The following is a 22,184-nucleotide window of genomic DNA, read 5'->3' on the forward strand; positions in this document are numbered from 1 at the left end:
CCTCCTGCAAATATGGGGCCCTGAGGGTTGTCTGCTGGTGTCCCGGCCTCTGCTGCACTCTTCTCGGGCTCTGAACGCAGCCCCTCTTGGAGGTCTTGAGTTACGGGCCAAGAAGTCTTTTTGGATGTAATGGACTGCTCCATCCATTTGGGTTATGGCAGGAGGGATTACGGCATCTATTTTGTCTGTCTTTGAGACAAGAGGCCTCACTACATCCCCTGTTTCCATAATGCAGGCCTTTCGGATCTGTTCCATTAATTCAGATCTTCTGAAAGGATACGTTTGCCAGGCCTTCACCACTTAGGATTGCCCCGCATAAGCAATCCACTCTATTCTGTCTCCTGGTCCGTTACTTCCAGGGTGCCCCCAATCTCACATGTCCTTGGTGGCTCAGGATCCCTCCACTCTGGGTAACATGTTACTTCACGGGGCGACATTGCAGTGGGGAGCACTGAGCCATAAAGTGTCCCACACCCCCATGCCACAGTCAGCGGGAGAGAGGCCATGGTTGCAGTTTTCGAACTACACCCCCTGAACCGGGACCCCAATATGGGGCAGTGGAGATTGACATAGGCTCCTGAATGTCTTGTTCATTGACCACTAGGGAAAAATTTAGGAGAGGGTGGCCTGACCATCCCAGGGCCCATCTTTTTTTTCCCCCTTGACGTTCACCCAGACATGTGTCTATCCAGTGCCTTTCATTTCCTCTTTTAGGCCCAAGCTGAATTGTTGCTACAAAGGTTTCTCGCTCCATCCCACATCTGCTTGTATTTGGCAGAAGGAGGCAACATAGGAGAGGGGATAGAGACTTGTCCTTGTTGCGGACATGTCAAGCTTCTCTCCACAGTTTGTTTATTGTTGTGGGTCAGAGAACATATTTTTAAGTTCCTGGAGAAATGTGTTCCAAGTAATACTGGGTAAAGCTTGCAGAAGCTTGCAGAAACCCTCAGTAGCTCCCCCTATTCCTATCAAATCGTTGGGGAGACAAGGGGCTGGGGCAGGATAATTTCTTTTTATTGCAGCCTCTAATTGTTGGAACCTCTGCTCACAGAGTGATGCAATAACTTGCACCTTAGGAGCCTATGCGCTGAATTTCAGGGCACAGCTTCAGCGCACAGGTTCAATATTATTTTTTAACTCCCAATGGAATAAGCTAATGCTATGGAAATGCACCTACCTGGAAACTTTTGAGTTCTGCTCACCCTGAGATTTCTCTAGATTAGCGGGGGAGGGAAGGAGGGGGGCAGGTACAGCCACACAGCACACTTTCGCTCTTCCCTCCCCCAACAAAACAGCAGGCATTCTTTCTTTCTTCATTTTTTAATTTTCTTTAATGCAAGGAAGTAAAGTGTTATGACTTTTTATTTTTTACTGATCGTATGTTGTAATGTTTTTAATTACGTATGTCTATTTCTTGTAAACTGCTTGGACCTATTCATCTTGTATAGGCAGGAAATAAAAGATCTTAAATAAATAAAATAAATCAATGCTGGAAACTTTACCTCTGACCAGGAGTAAAATTTCCGGCGTTACTAAAATGCAGGTTAGGCCAGGGCACCTCTCTGCATAGGGGAAGTACTGGTTAATGCCCTCATTTGCACGGGATTTCCATGCGAGGGCACTAAGCAGGACTCACATTTTTGAACGCATATGTTGTGAGCATAAAACTCCTTGTTGCATCAGCACTTAAAGCTTATGCTTACAAAATGTGCGTTCAAGTGCTGGTAACGCTGTGCATCCGACTGAACGAACTGTTCTGCATTGGCCTGAGAGTGTGTGTGCAGTCTCTAGCTGCCTGCATTTCTATTGCCGTAACTAGGCCATTTCTTCATGTGTCTGCACCTGCTGTAGCAGGTACTGAATCTGTTATTGTTGGCTCCCTTAGAGTAGTCATTGCCAAAAATCATGTGGAAACAACTTTATTTAAATTTTAAACAGCATTGGTCCTTTTCTTGTAGCAATTAAGGTAGAGTTCCCTGGATCAGCAAAAAAAGCAAGATTCAGGGCGTGGTCCATGCCTTGTAGCTTTACTGACTGCAGCTAACAAATAAATATATATAAACAAAAAAAAACCCACAAAAAAACACCTCCATCTAGCTCAGCAGAACTCTTGCTAAGTGAAATTATTTACTCCTTTTGTCTCAGTCAAGAATAGGTCCTTTAGCCTTTGTGAAAAATGGCAAAGAATTCAGCAGGCAGAATCAGTCAACGCAAAGAGAGGGGGGAAAAGAAAGCTGTTGGACCTCCAGGCTAAGCTGGCACAATCTGTCAGGGTCTGAGTAAGGTGGGAACACACAGAGTAGCCTCGCTTTCACTGTAGCTTTAATGGAGAAGAGCAAGCCTCAACATAACACGTATCCTGACTTATGAAGAAAATAACCAAGAGCATTTCCCTTACCGGGCAAGCAAGGCGTGAAATCCCAGCAGCTCAGGCACCCTCAGCGCAGCCCTTTCCAGCCCCAGCCTCGTGTGACAGAGAGAGACGTTGGGAACTCTCTGCTGCCTAGAGCTTGAAAACAGGTGTGTTACAAGGGTGGGTCTATCTTTGGCCCAGTAATCCAGCCCACAATATCTGGCAATCAACAGCACTATTGTTTTCCCAACTTTCCACCGCCCTTCTGGCTTACCTTGGATGCTGCTCCCAGTAACCGGCACTTGAGGACCCACTGGCTAGAGATGTGAATCGGAACTGAAATCCGACCCGATTCTGGTTCCGATTCACATCTATAGAGATGTGAATCGGAACTGAAATCAGAACCGATTCTGGTTCCGATTCACATCTCTACCACTGGCCCCCTCAGACGAATAAAAAGAGAGCACATTGAGGGCGTTCCAGGGCTTGGATGAGTTCATGCAATAACTTATCCAAACAAATCCGATATTTGGATTTAGCCAGTTAAGTTACTTGGCTAACTCAAGTTGCACCTGAGAGCAGGCCTAAAGTTTTGAACGCGTTTGAAAAAAATTTGCTTAGCCTAGAGCAGGCGGGACAGGGGAGAAGCAGCACAGGTTCTTTATATTTTTCAGGAGATGGAAGGGATATGGAGGGGAGGGTGCAGGCTCAGCCAAACATTTGGAGCACAGGTGAGAGGGGAGGATTGTGATAGGGGATGGGGGATGTGATAGGAATTTGGTGGTGGGAGGCTGCAGGTTCAGTCACACGGCGCCAAACATTTGGAGCTCAGGGGGAGAGGTGTGGCTTTGATAGGTCACTAGGCCTGCAAGGTTTTTCTTTTCTTTCTTTTTTTTTTTTTAGAAGCCTGCAACTTGCCACTTAACCGGCTATATGCTTTTGAATATAACCAGTTAAGGCTAAAGTTATCCGACTAATTGTAGCCAGATAACTTTATATCTAACTAGCAATATTCAACAATAACTGGTTAGGTTTAAAGTTATCCAGCTAAAATTAGCCAGATAACTTCAGTTGGGCATATTCAGTGGGACATTTATCCCACTGAATATCCCAGATCACTTATCCAGCTAACATTAGCCAGAGAGGTTATCCGCTTTCTAGGTATTTGAATACTGGCCTCAAATTGTCTTGATTTTTCTTGCTGTTTCACATATCTCTTCTTAAGAACATAAGAACATAAGAAAATGCCATACTGGGTCCATCAAGCCAGCATCCTGTTTCCAACAGTGGCCAATCCAGGCCATAAGAACCTGGCAAGTACCCAAACACTAAGTCTATTCCATGTAACCGTTGCTAATGGCAGTGGCTATTCTCTAAGTGAACTTAATAGCAGGTAATGGACTTCTCCTCCAAGAACTTATCCAATCCTTTTTTAAACACAGCTATACTAACTGCACTAACCACATCCTCTGGCAACAAATTCCAGAGTTTAATTGTGCGTTGAGTAAAAAAGAACTTTCTCTGATTAGTTTTAAATGTGCCCCATGCTAACTTCATGGAGTGCCCCCTTCTTGCTGCCTATTGGTCAGTGTCCCGTGAGTTACCTTTTTTTCCCTGCTGTGCAGGCCAGTACATAAAGAATTCTTTGTCATACATGGCCATGAAATTTAGTTATACAAAAGGGGCAGGCATACCACCGCACTCCTTTACCTATCCCTCAAATAAGTTTGATATGCCTTCATATTCAGGCTAAATTTAAAATGAACGTGTGTGCACCCATACACGTATCGGCGAGCAAGCAGAGAAATGCTTGAATTTCAAATCATGCACGCACTTGCCCCTGCATGATTTAAAATATGCACTTTAAATCATACGGGCGCGAAAATATGCTCCCAATTTTACGGGTGGCCTACATACTCGTGTATGTGGACAATTTTGAACGAGCAACACTTTTAAAACCAACCCCAAAGAATTGGGAGTGAATGTTTGAACTCTAGTGGAAAACATTTGAGAGAAATTTAAATAAAGACACACAGAAGTCCATATTCAGCAAGCAGGGCTGGTGCAAGAGTATTTGTCGCCCTAGGTGAACCTTCGGTCATGCATCCTCCCCTCCCCAATTTCATTATTGGTGGCAGTGCACAGCATAGTATCCTACTGGAGGCAGTGACTCCAGCACAATGTTCCCTTCTTTGGCAGTATTAGATGTGGCACAGCGTCCCTCTGTGCCTCACACTAACAGGATTTTGCTGCCCCCCAAATTTTGACGCTCTAGGCAACCACCTAGTTTGCATAATGGAAGCACTGGCCCTGTCAGCAAGCCAGAGAGTAGCAAAGTTATCTGGATTAAGTTAGACGCAGAACTTTTCACAGATATTCAGTGAGACTGAACTCAATAAGACTACCACTGAATATAAACAGATACATTTATGACAGATATTTTCCAACCGTTCACGTTATGTTAGCCAGAGAGTGCTCAATGGGGCTGATTTAATAAGGGGTGCTAATGTTAGCACAGGTTTTTACTCCTGTTTTAGTGTGCATTTTTCTGCAGTAATTTAATTCTGGTTTGTTACAGGGTTTTGACGCCAAAAAAAATGCACAGGAGTAAAAACCAGCGCTAAAAATTAGCATGGCTATATGCAAATCCTATGTAAATAAGGCATTAGCTATTCCTCAGCAATGCAGGGAGATGTGTTAAAGGTCAAACAGCTTAAAGCACATTTTCTTAATGTTGGAAATTTTACTCCTGAGTCAGCTCAGGAGTAAAACTTAATTCACATTTCTGGTGGCCATATGTGCCCAGTGTGGTAGTGTCTAACTGCTTCTACCAGACTCAGAATAATGTTGGCCACCAGAAATGTGAATTTACTCCACTTCGGACCCAGGAGTTTAATTTCCAGTGAAAGCTCTAAGTACGGGCACCTACAGCTGAATAGTACACTGGCATTGTGCATCCTGATTTTAGTGTACTGTTTAACTGTCGATACCCACCGCAGAGAGAACACTCTTGCATACAAGGCCATTTTGTCAAGGAATGGCCAGTACAATTAAAGCATAAACTCTATGGGGAGGACACCTAAAACTGAACAGGATGCCAAAATTAGATGTAAAACACCAAAGTGCATACTGTTCAGCTGAAGGTGCCTGCCCAGGAGAGCTTATGCTTTGATTTTTCTTGCCTTGCCTTGCCAAATTGGCATTGCATGTGAGATAGGTGCTGTGTATCCCAACTTGTGGGCATATTCTCAAATGCAAGACTATTTTGACAAGGAATGGCAAGTAAAATAAAAGAATAAGCTCCCTGCAGAAGGCACCTACAGCTAGATAAACAAAGCAAAGACTGTCTGGATGGGCACAAGAAGCTGAACAGTACAAACTTTAGCACTGTGTGCACGTATTGTTCAGTTGTTCAAGAAAACAAAGAAAACCTGTGACTGGTGCCTGTCTCAGACAGCATTGTCTGCTGTTGTGCCTAGTATGGTACTCCACCTCAGACCAAGGAAGGACTTACATTTCCACTGTAAGTTCATTTGGGCTGAAACCTACAAATGAACAATGTGTAAGCTCTCTGGGGCGAGCACCCATAGCTGAACAGTACTCCAGAGTTGGGATGCACAAAACAAAAGTAACTGTCGCACAGCTTATGTTTTGTTCAGCTGTGGGTGAAAGCCCTAGAGAGCTTACACTGGAAATGTAACTTTTTTAATTTGAGGTGGAATAAAGTGACATTTCTGGTGGCAATATTTATTCTACTGCTAAGCCCATGTGGTAGAAACAGCTAGACACTAACCACATAAGAAATTGCCAAACTGGGTCAGATTAAGGATCCATCAAGCCCATCATCCTGTTTCCAACAGTGGCCAATCCAGGCTACAAGTACCTGGCAAGTACCCAAACACTAAGTAAATCCCATGCTACTGATGCCAGTAATATCAGTGGCTATTCTCTAAGACAACTTGATTAATAGCAGTTAATGGACTTCTCCTCCATGAACTTATCCAAACCTTTTTTAAATCCAGCTACACTAACTGTCCTAACCACATCCTCTGGCAATAAATTCCAGAGCTTTATTGTGCGCTGAGTGAAAAAGAATTTTCTCTGATTCATTTTAAATGTGCTACTTGCTAACTTCATGGAGTGCCCCCTAGTCCTTTTATTATCTGAAAGAGTAAATAACCAATTCACATTTACCCATTCTAGACCTCTCATGATTTTACAGATTTCTATCATATCCCCCCTCAGCCATCTCTTCTCTAAGCTGAACAGCCCTAACCACTTTAGCCTTTCCTCAAAGGGAAGCTGTTCATCCCCTTTATCATTTGGTTGCCTTTCTCTGTACCTTCTCCATTGCAACTATATCTTTTCTGAGATGCAGTGACCAGAATTATACACAGTACTCAAGGTCCAGTCTCACCATGGAATGATACAGAGGCATTATGACATTTTCCGTTTTATTCACCATTCCCTTCGTAATATTTATTTATTTATTTGAAACTTTTTATATACCGACAACCGTTTGCACATCGTATCGGTTTACAGATAACTTAGAACTATGATAGTGTAACTATCATTTAGGCAAGGCCTTTACAGGGAACAGTTAACAGTTTTACAAAAGAACAAGGTAGTTTAATAATGGTATATATATTATATAAATTATGAAAGTACAGAGTAAACGGGATATTGGTTATAGCAAATAATATAAAATACTATGTACAAGGTTGAGTTAGCAGGATTAGAGGGGGTACCAAGATAAGGCATGGGGGAAGGGGAGGGAGGAAGGAGGATTCAAAATGGGAGGATCCATGAAGGCATGGGGGGAGGGGGAGGGAGGATTCAACATTATACAACAGTTTTCCAACAGGATAAATTGGATCTTGCAGGTCAGACATTGGCAATTGTTAGCCGTTGTTCAGTAAAAAATACAGCAGATGTTTAATGAATAGTCACAGAGTTGGGGTAGAGATGGACGGAAAGGCTTGTAGGAATAGCTACAGCTGCAGCTGTCAAAAAAGCTTCCTGTTTGCTTTTTTGACAGCTGCAGCACACTGAGCTAACGATTTCAAAGAATTATCCACTATGACGCCTAGATATTTTTCCTGGGAGGTAGCTCCTAATATGGAACCTAACATTGTGTAACTACAGCATGGGTTATTTTTCCTATATGCATTGCCTTGCACTTTTCCACATTAACTTTCATCTGCCATTTGGATGCCCAATATTCCAGTCTCGCAAGGTCCTCCTGCAATTTATCACAATTCGCTTGTGATATAACTACTCTGAATAATTTTGTATCATCTGCAAATTTGATTCCCTCACTCATCGTTTTCCTATCCAGATCCATGAGGCACTACACTGTTTACCCTTTTCCACTGAGAAAATTGTCCATTTAATCCTACTCTCTGTTTCCTGTCTTTCAATCAGTTTGTAATCCAGAAAAGGACATTGCTTCCTAACACATGACTTTTTAGTTTCCTTAGAAGCCTCTAATGAGGGACTTCTAAAAATCCAAATACACTACATCTACTGGCTCACCTTTACCCACAGGTTTAACCCCTTCAAAAAACTGAAGCAGATTTGTGAGGCAAGACTTGCCTTGGGTAAATCCATGCTGTGTTCCATTAAACTATGTCTTTCTATATGTTCTGTGATTTTGATCTTTAGAATAGTTTCCACTGTTTTTCCCAGCACTAAAGTCAGGCTCACTGGCCTATAGATTCCTGTATCGCCCATGGAGCCCTTTTAAAATATTGGGTTTACATTGGCCACCCTCCAGTCTTCAGGTACAATGGATAGTTTTAATGATAGGTTATAAATTTTAACTAATAGATATGAAATTTCATTTTTTTGTTCCTTCAGAACCCTGAGGTGCATACCATCCAGACCAGGTGATTTGCCACTCTTTAGCTTGTCAATCTGGCCTACTATATCTTCCAGATTCACAGTGATTTGATTTAGTTCATCTGAATCATCACCTTTGAAAACCATCTCTGGAACTGGTATTTCCCCAGCATCCTCATTAGTAAACACAGAAACAAATAATTCATTTAGTCTTTCTGCAATAGCCTTATCTTCCCTAAGAGCCTCTTTAACTCCTCAGTCATCTAATGGTCTAACCGACTCCCTCACAGGTTTCTTGCTTTGGATATATTTTTAAAAGTTTTTATTATGAGTTTTTGCCTTTATCGCCAACTTCATTTCAAATTCTCTCTTAGCCTGCCTTACCAATGTTTTACACTTAACTTAACAATACTTATGCTTTTTTCTGTTTTCTTCAGATGGATCCTTCTTCCAATTTTTTGAAGGATTTTTTTTGGATAAAACAGCCTGTTTCACCTCACCTTTTAATCATGCCGGTGATCATTTTGCCTTCCTCCCACCTTTCTTAATGCATGGAATACATCTGGACTGCGTTTCTAAAATTGTATTTTTAAACAATGTCCTTGCCTGTTGTACACTTTAACCTTTGCAGCTGCACCTTTCAGGTTTTTTTCTATTTTCCTCATTTTATCACAGCAATAGAATATCATGGCTACCAGAAATGTGAGATAACTTTTAATCTACTGCAGGTCAGGGAGTTAACCTCAAAATCCACACTTATGTTAAAGTGTTTTAAACAGGAATAAGGAGGTAATTGCTTGAAGATGGAAATAATGTAACCAAAATGGCCTTGCATGCAAGATTGTGCCCAAGTTGGCATGTCCAATGCCAATCTCGCATGCAAGGCCATTTGGGTAAGGCATGCCAAGAGAAATCAAAGGGTAAACTCTCTGGAATGTGTAACTACGGCCATTAGGGATGCACTGCACCAAAGTGCATACTGATTGGCTACAGGCATCCTCCCTAGAGAACTTATCCTTTGATTTCCCTTGGCATGTCCTGCCCAAATGTCCTTACAAGTGAGATTGTGCTCAAGTCAGGATAACTAGTGCCTATCTTGCATAAAAGTCATTTTGGTAACACTCCTTCCAACTTCAAGCTCATACCTTCTTACTCCTATTTTATAGCACTTTCTGAAGGTGTAGATTTTTCAGGTTAACTCACATTTTAGCATGCTTTTTCTACTCCTGCTCAATTTGCATGCAATTAGCTTACTGCATCCCACAGGGACCCATGTTGCTAACGCCTGTGTTAAGTAAAACCTGCGCTAACATTTAAGTCTGATTTTAGCTTGGGTTTTTTTACATCAGCCCCTATATCTGCGTTCACCAGCTAACGCAGAGGTGAGAAATTCCAGTTCTGGAGAGCCACAAACAGGTCTGTTTTTCGGATAGATTTGCTTACGGTGGAGACATTGCACACAAAAAAATGCCTCATGCATATTCATTGTGGATGGATATCCTGAAAACCCGATCTGTCTGGGGCACTCCAGGATGGGGAGTTGGCTAACCCTGGATTATTTAGTCCTGCCCCAGAACACCTCCAGCGATACCTCTTTTTGGTGGATAAACTCTGTGGGGCCGATGCAATTAGACACGCAGCCACATCCCTGTGCACCCCGATTCAATATGTAAATGAAAGGCAGCGTAAAAATGGGCCTGCTATGGGAGAATGTGCATGTCTGGCGCTCAAAAGAGGTTATTGCATCCGGCGCCCACAACTGCAATAGGTGCTCAACACGAGTGACTGTTTCGATCACGCTTGCTTTGGTTAATTTGCCGAGGTGCCGATTTCACTGCTGCAGTTTATTATATCAGGCTGCAATTGCTACAGGCGTCTAAATTGTGTAGTCATAAGAAATGTACCCTTCTTTCCTGATCAGGTCGTATACATAAGTGCGTCCTCTGTTAATCAGATCAATTATATTCCAACCCAGAGGAACTCGGCTACATTTAATGCCAAACAATAATTTTATATATGCTTTTATTTCACAATCTTATCAAAAATACATTTTAACAAAAAGTGCCAAGTGCAATAAACAGTACCCACATTAAAATATTCCCATCATACTTGCATACATACCACACATACCATCACACATCACACACCATACTATTAAAAAAACATCATATACATCAGCAATGTTAATGATACAACTTATAACCCCCCGATATTGTAACACATTGTACTTCAACAAATTCACTCGTTATACAGAGGAGACTCAGTCTCTACAACTTGTTAACATAATTTTTTCTTCTAAATTGAACAATGGTTTCCAGTGTTATACCGGATACAAAGTATCTACCATGTGTCACTAAATGATAACATAATATATTGTTTCAATGTAATACCCAATGCTACAATGTAATACAATGTTTCAATGTAATACATTGATGTAATACATTGATGTAATACAATGTAATACATTGAAACAATGTTTCAATGTAATACCCAATGCTCCAATGCCCAGGGCATTGGAGCATTGGGTATTACATTGTATAAATTGAAACAATATATTATGTTATCATTTGGTGACACATGGTAGATACTTTGTATCCGGTATAACACTGGAAACCATTGTTCAATTTAGAAGAAAAAATTATGTTAACAAGTTGTAGAGACTGAGTCTCCTCTGTATAACGAGTGAATTTGTTGAAGTACAATGTGTTACAATATCGGGGGGTTATAACTTGTATCATTAACATTGCTGATGTATATGATGTTTTTTTAATAGTATGGTGTGTGATGTGTGATGGTATGTGTGGTATGTATGCAAGTATGATGGGAATATTTTAATGTGGGTACTGTTTATTGCACTTGGCACTTTTTGTTAAAATGTATTTTTGATAAGCCCTTCTTTCCTGAGCCAGTCAATATACATTTATCTTTCACCACTGCAAGCAGTGAATTCAAGAGCTGGGATAATACTAAGGAGGAGGAGGACACATTTATCGCAACACAGAGGACCATATGTTGTAATGTTTCTCATAAGCCCTTGACTGCGAGTTGATTTTACTCCACGTCTGGGCGGTAATAATGTTCTCATCTCCATGGAATTTGCCTGCGTTGGGCTCTATCAGGTTTGGACTCGCTAATCTCCTTGCTGCACCGGGTGCTGGTCTGGCGCGTCCAAAACGTGTGCCCAACTGCCTGTAAACCTGTGGACTAGGCTGGACGTACTTTATTGCATCGGCACCTGTGCATGTAATGAGTAACCTGCATAAAATGTATGCAGTCAGTGGGGGGACATTATCAAACCTCAGCCTTCACCATGTTAGCTTCAAAAAGTACCTGGACAAAGACTTTGAATATCCACCTCCATGGAAACACTTAACATAGCACATAATTAAAAAACCTTTTTTGGAGGGAAGGGGGGAGGGCTGGGCAGTTTCTTTTTGCTACTTTTCATCTTTCAGCGTTCATCCCCAGTTTTTATTCCCTCAGCCTCATCCCTCTGTGACCCCTGGCATCACAGTTGTAGTTCTAGGAGGGTATTACAGAACGCAGGTCCCTGCAGGCCCCAGTATACATGAACCCTGAATACCACCCGTAGGTGTCACTTTTATGCCATCACTGGGGTTCCCTCCTCCCAGGTCTTTAAAAATAAATCTCTTTAAAATAAGTATATAAATAACTTTTTGTTGAATAGATCCTCTGATGTGTTAGTAAAGTCAGTGGTACACATACCAAGGGGAAGATAACATATAACATATAAAAAAAAGGTGCAATACATAAAAGTGAATAATTAATATATAGACAGAAAAGAAAGAAAGAATAACAAATAAATGCATTTGAGTAATATAAAAAAATAAGATCAGGCACAAAAAATATAGAAAAAACTGTTTCACAAAATATGTGCCTCTTCCTTTTCCTAGATCTATAGATGGTCTACTAACTTTGTCTCTTTTTGAATATAAGCAGCCAGAGAATATCTGACTATGTTCCTTTGATACCTGGTAGAAGCATTGCTAACACTTGAAAGCCACTGATATGGCATGAAATCCTGCTTCCCATACAATGGTGAACAGAAAGGGAGATTTACCACTGACTGCTGCATTCCCTTAACCAAAAGCTTTTGGCCATACTGTATTTATGTGAAAACAAAACTCTGATACCAAACAGATTCAAATTATGTCATGCAACAAATTAGGAAAATCTGAAAAATAAACTAAAATAAATTGCTGAACAGGTTGACTTCCTTTCATTTATTTTTGGGATCCCAGCAGTTTCTTCTAACGATCTGAAGTCGGCGGAACAATGTGACAAGGCGATAGCTAAAGCCAGAAGAATGCTGGGCTGCATAGAGAGAGGAATATCGAGTAAGAAAAGGGAAGTGATTATCCCCTTGTACAGGTCCTTGGTGAGGCCTCACCTGGAGTACTGTGCTCAGTTCTGGAGACCATATCTCCAAAGGGATAGAGACAGGATGGAGGCGGTCCAGAGAAGAGCGACCAAAAAGGTGGAGGGTCTTCATCGAATGACTTATGAGGAGAGATTGAAGAATCTAAACATGTACACCCTGGAGGAAAGGAGGAGCAGAGGTGATATGATACAGACTTTCGATACTTGAAAGGTTTTAATGATCCATAGATAACGACAAACCTTTTCCGTTGGAAAAAAATCAGCAGAACCAGAGGTCATGATTTAAAACTCCAGGGAGGAAGACTCAGAACTAATGTCAGGAAGTATTTCTTCACGGAGAGGGTGGTGGATGCCTGGAACGCCCTTCCGGAGGAAGTTGTGAAGACCAGAACTGTGAAGGACTTCAAAGGGGCATGGGATAAACATTGTGGATCCATAAAGTCTAGAGGATGCGAAGGAAGAGAGGGTGGCTCGCGGGAATGACGGCTACTACCTGGAGACAATACCCTTATTCAATAAATATACATACGGTTAATGTGACTCCAACATTGCTCTAAGCTACAACGGCAAGAGGAAATGTGGAAAAAAGGATTTGTTTTCACAAAATAAGTGGAGACTAGCTTGCTTGTTACGCCGGTTACTACCCCAAACCAAATAAGCCTGATACTTCACTTTCAATGCATATCCAGCATAGCTCTCTGCTTCAATGGCAGGGGAGAAAGTCTGATACTTCACGCATATCCAGCATAGCTCTCTGCTTCAATGGCAGGGGAGAAAGTCTGATACTTCACTTTCAGTGCATATCCAGCACAGCTCTCTGCTGTAATGGCAGGGGGGAATGAAGTAAAGTGGATCCATATACAGACAATAACCAACAAGGTCCAAATTACATAGTCTGGGTAAACAAATAAGCATAGATATTAGAGATGTGAATCGTGTCCTCGATCGTCTTAACGATCGATTTCGGCTGGGAGGGGGAGGGAATCGTATTGTTGCCGTTTGGGTGTGTAAACTATCGTGAAAAATCGTTAAAATCGTGAGCCAGCACACTAAACCCCCCCCTAAAACCCACCCCGACCCTTTAAATTAAATCCCCCACCCTCCCGAACCCCCCCCCAAATGCTTTAAATTACCTGGGGATCCGGCGGTGGTCTAGAACGGCGGCGGTCCGGAACGGCCCCCCTCAATAGAATCGTGTTGTCTTCAGCCGGCGCCATTTTTCAAATCGACTGCAGGAGGTCATTCAGCGGCGGTCCGGAACCCCCGCTGAACGACCTCCTGCAGTCGATCTCCTGCCGGCGCCATTTTCCGTACGAAAACGATTCACGGCAAGAAATCGCTCCCGGAACCCCGCTGGACTCCCAGGAAAATTTTGGCCAGCTTGGGGGGGCCTCCTGACCCCCAGAAGACTTGCCAAAAGTCCAGTGGGGGTCCGGAACGACCTCCTGCGTCGAATCGTTTTTGTCTATGGCCGCCGCCATTTTGCGGCGGCCATTTTGAAAAATGGCGCCGGCTGAAGACAACACGATTCTATTGAGGGGGCCGTTCCGGACCGCCGCCGTTCTGGACCACCGCCGGATCCCCAGGTAATTTAAAGCATTGGGGGGGGGGGGGGTTCGGGAGGGTGGGGGATTTAATTTAAAGGGTCGGGGGTGGGTTTTAGTGTGCCGGTTTTCCTGCCCTCCCCCTTCCCCCGATTTACGATTTTTTAACGATAAATCGGGGGAATTGGTATTGTATCGTGGCCCTAATGATTTTTTGACGATTTAAAATATATCGGACGATATTTTAAATCGTCAAAAAACGATTCACATCCCTAATATTTCACTTAGATGCAGTTCCAACACTGCTCTCTACACTAATGGTGGGGGTGGAAGGGAAATAGAACCAAAAGGTTATAAAGGGCCAAGAGTAACAGAAGTATGAGAGAGAGAAAAAAAAGTGTGAAAGCTTGCTGGGCAGACTGGATGGGCCATTTGGTCTTCTTCTGCCGTCATTTCTATGTTTCATGCTCAGTTGTTGAAACTGGGGTTAGGATCTGGTGTCATGAACCTTCATGCACGGTTACCTGGCGTTCATATTCCCCTATAATATATCCCCTCCCAGTTTACTGTAACCTAGTCTTCAGTCAGGGGCCATGCACCTGGGCACGTTCTGGAACCCTGCCGTCATGCGCTTAAATCTGGCTACTAGGTGCCGCCCCTGCATGATGACTGGGATTCCTCGGTGGCTATGAGTGCTGCCTTCGCAACATCCCCAGTGAGACTGAGGTCCAGTGAGAGAATTGAGCTCAGGCCTTCCACTGAGGCATCGGGCCGGCCCTGACCTTTTTGAGTTAGTGCGCAAAGGAATGAACTCTTTGTATAGAATAAGGTGTTACCCAAATAAGTGGCCTTCTCTTTCAGGGTTATTAATCAAATTGCATTATGGAATTTTTGCATGCGTTAACGCGTTTTCGCATGTGAAAACAGCTTAACGTATGCAAAAATGCCTTAACGCATGCAATAAGCATCATAATGCGATGCAAATTTTTAAAAAGGGAGGGATTAGGGAGGAGTCCAGAGCAGGATTTCTGAAAAAATGGGCTGGCTTCACAATGTGCAAAGCCATAACGCACAATATCGCACAGTTTTCATGCCAAAAATAACTACACCTTTTCAATTGCATTTAAGCTTTGCAATATACCCATAATGCAATTTGTGATATTTTGCAAATTCCATTATGGGGGGGAGAGGGAGAGGGAGGAGAGAGACAGAGAGAGAGAGAGAGACAGACTCTGGGGGTAGCATCATAGTAAGCAGTTATTTTATTTATGCTACTATAGGAGGCCCGCTGAATAACACGAGGTGAGTTTTACGTAGTAGTGTAGGGGTTAGGGGCCACTTTTACACATAGAGTGAGATGTATGAACAGAACAGTACATTTTTGTGAAGATTTGATGTCCTTCGGATGAGATTTGTACAATGTTCTCTCACCCTAGCTTCACAAGAGCGACTGTTCTGTTCGTACGTTTCACTCTGCATGTAAAAGTGGCCCCTAATCCCTACACTACTACCTAAACCTCACCTCGAGTTACTAGGTGGGCCACCTATAGTAGCATAAATAGCTGCTTACTATCAGGCCGATACAGAAAAACACGCGGGAGAGAGGGCGAGCGCCCGCTCTCCCGGCGCGCGCACAGGCCACTCTCCTGGGCACGCGATTCAGGAGGGTGGCCCATGCAAATTAGGGCCTGCGGTAAAAGGAGGCACTAGTGTCCTGTCTTTTTTGACAGGAGCGGCAGCTGTCAGGGGGTTTGACAGCCGACGCTCAATTTTGCCGGCGTCGGTTCTCAAACCCGCTGACAGTCACAGGTTCGGAAAACGGACGCTGGCAAAATTGAGCATCCGTCTTCCAACCTGTGGGCCGTGGGCCGAGTTTTAATTTAATTTTTTTTAAATTTTTACTTTTTTTTTACTTTTGGGGCCTCCGTCTTAATATCGCTATGATATTAAGTCGGAGGGTGTACAGAAAAGCAGTTTTTTCTGCTTTTCTGTACACTTCCCCGGCGCCGGCAGAAATTATCGCCAGCCTTTGGGCAGGCGTTAATTTCTGAAAATAAAATGTGCGACTTGGCTGCACATTTTACTTTCTGTATCGTGCGACACGAACTAATAGGCTCATCAACATGCATCGGCATGTTGCCGGCGCTATTAGTTTCGGGGGGGGGGGGGGGGGTTGGATGCGCGCTTTCAACGCACTATTGCCCCTTACTGATTAAGGGATAATAGCGAAAACGTGCGTCCAAACCTGGGCTAACAGTGGGCTGACAGTGCACTCCACCGGAGCGCACTGTACTGTATTGGCCTGTATGATGCTAACCCCAGAGTCTCTCTCTCTCTCTCTGTCTCTCTCTGTCTCTCCCTCTCCTCCCCACAGTGCATAAAGTTAACACACTTTGCAGTAATACCTATGCGAAATGCTAACATTGTGATAATTAGGAAATTACCATAAAACATGCCCCTTTTTCTACCACATGCAATATTTACAGTAATTTCATAAATCTAGTCCTTTATTTGCTGTAGATCATGTAGACACCAGTAAAAATGAAAATATCATACGACTTGTTCCTCAAAACTATTTGTTAGAATTATACGCAAAGAAGGAGGAAGAGAACTAGGGATTGACTTTTATTTGAAAAATATTTCATTTGTTTTTCTTTCATTTTCAAAATATGGTGGCCTCCCCCTCAGCCTCACTCCCCAACTTCTTACCCCATCTGTGGGTATAAGAGGCAGGAACAATTCCTACCGTAGTTGCTTCTACCTCGGCTGGCACCATCTTGTTGTATGAAGGTAGATACAGCAGCCTGAATACCAGCTGGGCCATTCTGAAATAGAGACCCAGTGGGGCAGGCACGACTGGGGATCATTTCTGCTTCTTAGAACGGCAAATGAGTTAAGTATTTTGGGAGGGGGGAGGGTCCAGGAGAGTCTGGGATGCACTATGGGGGGCTTTGGTGACAGGAGCAGGGAGGACCCAACATTTTTTCATTTTGCATTGTATTTCAGGGTTGACATTTTTTTGTTTCTTTTTAAATAGACATAGCAACAAATTAAACTAACAAAATGAAAAACAAGTTCAGTGTACACCCATGGAAAAAAAAACATGTGCAAATTACACACCACACTGATATCAAGGTTAGGTGTTATCACGTTTCCCAGGAAATGGACATTTTTTTACCTAGTTATTTGTGAAGTGCTCCTGTGATTAAGCCAATGCATATGAAATGAGTCTGTTAATGCATCTACCAAGAAATTTGGCATGTTGATACACAAATAGATGGATAAATGCCGAGATGTTAACTTAGAGGAAGCATTAATCAAGAGGTTTCTGTAGGTTATGATCAAAAATTGACTTTCTAAATTCAGAAACTACAGTAACACCTGGACTAATGCAACATTAGATTAACGACCTTTGTGCATATCAACATGCACAATTTCTTAGTAGGTGTTTTATCAGACTCATTCTGTATGCACTGGCCTAATCACAGGAGCACTCCACAAATAAACTGTGGGAAAAAATGTTCGTTTCCTGTGAAGCACAATAACACCTAATCTTGCTATCGGTGAGCTTTGCATATCATCCCCCCCCATCATGGACAATTCTAACAGATAGTTTTGAGGAATAGGACATATGACATATTTATTTTTACTGCTATCTAACCCCTAGATTCATCAAAATGCTATAAATATAGCAGAAATAGTGCCTGAGATTAAAAAAAAAATGGGCATGATTAGGACAATTTCCTGTCTACTGCATCGACAATTTCCGCAAAGTGCGATATGGTATCACAGTGCTGGTTTATGTATATTCCAGCTGCTTTTTTTTTTGGGGGGGGGGGGGGAGAGAGAGAGAGAGCACCGTAATAGGGAGACTAGGACTCTCTCTATATATAGCACTGTAGATGGGCACATTCAACAGTCAGAGGAATTAACTGCAAAATTGCAGTTACTGAAGAATTTCTATCATTTGAATCGATGAAAAGTATCTAGCTAGAGACTGCATTGTACAAACCAACTCCTCTTGTTGTAGCTTTCATTGAATCAAATGATATAATATGGGCAGCCAGGACTGACACTTCTGCCCAAGCCCGCCCCTTTACAACCAATAATTCACAGACACTGATTTGGGAGTCAACAGGCCGCAGCTTTATTAAACACCCCAGAGCCCGAGCCAGGCAAATATACATCTTGAATTCCCATTTCTCCCATCCGCCACAAGTCAGCAAGATGGGCAACCCAGGCTATCCCAGCCTGAAAACATGTAAACCCAGGCTGTCCCAGCCTGCATGAAGCGCCGCCCCTTTCTCACATCCCCACGACTCCCGCCACCATCGAGCAAGGAGCCGAATAAACCGCCCCCTGCCGCCATCCAGCAAGGAGTTGAATAAATTGACCCCCGCCACCATTCAGCAAGGAGCCGTACCAGCCACAACTGCACCCAGTTGTTTGGCTATGGACCACTGACCTGCCCCCATTCAGGTCTGCCACCAGTTACCACAACATAACCCCCCACCAATCGGCTCGGGCTACCCGCCACAGGCGCAGGTGAAATTACCTGTGACCCCCAAAGATGCGGCCAGGACTCCCCCAGAGAATGCATTCCACAGCCTCCTGCAGTGAATTCAAGAACAAATCCATGCCAATAAAGGAAAGATGCACCCCATCTCCCCAGAAGAAGCCAGGCACTAGTTCCCAAGACCAATCGTGCCGGATATGGAAATCCCCGATCGAAGTCAGCCATGAACCAATCTGCTGACTGGCCTTAGCACGACAAGGATGCCAGATCTTTTGTTTGATCACTGCAGGACGCAGAATATCGGACCAACAGATAACAGTGGATGGCAGCAGGAAAGAAGCACACCTCAGGTCCCCACATACCATGTCAATGAACCGCCGGCCCGACATCTTCCCCCTATCATTTCCCCCAAGGTGAATGATCAAAATGTCCGGAGGACTAAGACAAGCCACCCCCCGCCGCAAACACCCCAACAATTCCCCCCAACGCATCCCCCTTCGCCCAACCAACAAAAGGACACCCCACGCCCCCCCCCCCAAGTCAAGATTTGTCCCGTACGGACGCTCCTGAGCATGTGAAAAGGCCCAAGCCATGTAGGAGTGTCCCACAATCCACACGATGAGCTCACGAGGGGCCACACCTGCAAAGAGAGACATGTTAATATCATGTGCGCTTACGGAGACCCCTTACGCACATACCTAGTGAAAGCATCAGACTTCCACCGACCGATCCACTGAATCACGCCGCCCGATAGACCTGACAGTGGCGCAGAGGTCGCTGCCCCAATCCGAAATGAGTGAGTCCCAAATCTTGCAGAGTCCAGCCCTAACATGGCCAAGCAAGCCCTCAACACTGCCTCAAATTGATACTTCGTCAACGGCTTCAAGTCCTGGTGAACCAGAAAATGAACACCCCCCACAGGTCAAGTCTGCCCATATGCAATGCTGTTCGCTACGGGACAAGTACGCAGACCCAACACAGAATGAAGCACTACAGAAGACCCTCTGCCCAATTGATCAGTCTTGGATCTATGAATAAATAAAACAACTGACTCTGCACATATCCGCACGTGCTTAAATAAAAGCCCGGATGCATTGGACCCCTTGGTCGCCCGCGCCACCAACTCACTCACACGAAAAGCCCCGAAAAACGCCCAAATGAAGGCCAACTGGAACAGACAACACTCAAACTCATTGTCGCAAATATCCGACAACACATCCCACAATTGACCCAGAATATCCTGCGTAATAGGCAGGCGTCTGTCGCGTACCTGGGGAGCACCGCGCACCCAACCCTCCAGCAACCGTCGGATCAAAAACCTCCCTACCGGGAACCCCCAACCATGCGCTCTCGTAAAGAAGGAGAACCCAGCTAAATGCCTGTAAACTGCCGACCTAGAAGCGCCCAACCCCCTAGACGTCTCCACGAACCTCACCAGTAACTCATCGGAGACCGGACCCCAATGCCAACCCTGACTAGCCAAGAAGGACACCACCTTAAGAGCGGACTTCACATAGCAGTTCCAGGTGGACAGAGCTAACGATGACCGGAGCAGCATCCACTCTTCCGGGTGCCGAAGCTCCAAAGGAAAGACGGCACAGACGCTCCCTGCAGATCCGCTTCTGGTGCGAGCTCCCGGAACAAGGTCCACTTGCAACGAGAAAGAGAATCGGCAATAGAGTTAGCTATGCCCGGGACATGTCTGGCCCAGACCGTGATGTTCAATCACATACAACGCAGCACCAATTCACGCAGCAGGTCCGAAACCAAGATACACTTACAAGCCCGCCTGTTAATCACCTCTACCACCCCCAGATTATCGCACCAGAAGACCACTTTTTTGTCCCACAATCTCACACCCCAAAGAACAATGGACACCACTATCGGAAACAGTTCCAAGAAAGAAATATTCCTGGTAACACCCGACTCCTGCCAATCCCCCGGCCAAACATCTGCACACCAGGATCCCCGAAAATAGGTGCCAAAACCCGCCGACCCGGCCGCATCAGTATAGAGCTCGACGTCGTGGTTAGATACCGCCGCACCTTGCCACAGTGAACAGCCATTGAAATCAACAAAGAAACGGTCCCATATCAACAAGTCTTCCCGCAGCTGCCGCGTAATTCGAATCCTATGGCCGCTTTTGCACAAACCAGACATACTATGGCTCAACCAACGGATGAACACCCGAGCCATAGGGATCACCCGACTTGCAAAGTTGAGACTCCCCACTAACGACTGCATCTGACGCAGTGTCCACCTCTTAGCCCGCACAGCCCGGGACACCAGATCCCGTAATGCTACCACCTTGGAAGTTGGCAGACGCGAGGTCATCATGACCGAGTCCAACTCGATGCCCAGAAAGGCCAAACAAGTACAAGGGCCCTCAGTCTTGCCCTCAGCTAAAGGAATCCCAAATTCCGCCGCAGTTTCCTGGAAACACTGCAACAACTGGGAACACGTCATCAAAGACGCCTCCCCCACAAACAGGAAATCGTCCAGGTAATGAACAAGAGTAGCTATCTCGGCCTGCTCTGCCACCACCCAATGGACAAAGGAGCTGAAGGCTTCAAAATAGGCTCACACGATGGAACAACCCATTGGCAGGCACCTATCAAAATAGAATTCTTCCTGAAATCAAAAACCCAACAATGGAAAACATTCGGGATGGATCGGGAGAAGCTGGAAGGCAGACTCGATGTCCACCTTAGCCATCAAAGCCCCCACGCCACAACGACGAACCATAGCTACCGCTGCCTCGAAGGATACGTACCACACCGAACAGAGATCCTGTGGGATGTGATCATTAACGGACATACCCTCTGGGAAGGAAAGATTGTGAATCAGCCGGAACTTACCCGGCTCCTTCTTCGGTACTACAGCCAAAGGGGGGAAAACCATGCCATCCATCGGAGGGGCCGGGAAAGGACCCCCAATCCACCCCAAAGCAATCTCACTTTGCAACTTGGCCAAGACCACGTGAGCCAGTTTATGAACTGACGGACAATTGTTACCTCCACCCACCCCCACCGGACCCGCAAAGGGGATAGGAAAACCCTGTTCAAAACCTACTCGTAACAAATTAGCATCAGCCACTTTCGGGTACCTATCCAACCAGGACCACATGGCGTCCAGGCAGACAGGGGTAGGAGCCACACTCGAAACATCACTTAGGAGGGTTCTTAGGAACGACTCCCCCCCCCCCCCCGACCCCACCACCCAATCGCTTGGGACACTTGGTTGCAGGGTGCCCTTGTCCGCACCCGGAGCATGCATGCTGGAACTTGCAATCGGGAAAACTGCATCCCACCGATTGTACTTCCAGCACACATCGGGGAAGGCAACCCCTGCTTGACTGCTGCCCCCGGAGGTGGCCCCAGACTGAAAGGACCGCACACCGGAAACACTAGCGAACCTACCCGCATCTGCGGATGAAGAAAACCCTGCCTTGGAACCCATCTGGGTCAACCACAACCCGACATCCCTAGTCCCCCAAGCCATGTGCTTGTTTTCCTCCATTAAGTCGCGA

The 22,184-nt window shown here is 44.7% G+C and overlaps 1 protein-coding gene across 5 annotated transcripts in view; it reads right to left on the minus strand.

Annotated features, from left to right (window-relative positions):
• The window catches only part of KCNJ16 (potassium voltage-gated channel subfamily J member 16), an 83,366-nt gene that overhangs the window by 25,312 nt on the left and 35,870 nt on the right, over nucleotides 1–22,184 (minus strand). Inside the window, exon 1 of one of the 5 annotated variants that reach the window (XM_029599285.1) lies at nucleotides 2,399–2,501. The exons of the other annotated variants lie outside the window; for them this stretch is intronic. The gene's annotated coding sequence lies outside the window, so the exon portion shown is untranslated. Of the gene's footprint in view, nucleotides 1–2,398; nucleotides 2,502–22,184 lie in introns of those variants that run through there. 5 annotated transcript variants of the gene reach the window in all.

Source organism: Rhinatrema bivittatum, chromosome 4, assembly GCF_901001135.1.
Source record: "Rhinatrema bivittatum chromosome 4, aRhiBiv1.1, whole genome shotgun sequence".
NCBI classification, from domain to species: Eukaryota; Metazoa; Chordata; class Amphibia; order Gymnophiona; family Rhinatrematidae; genus Rhinatrema; species Rhinatrema bivittatum.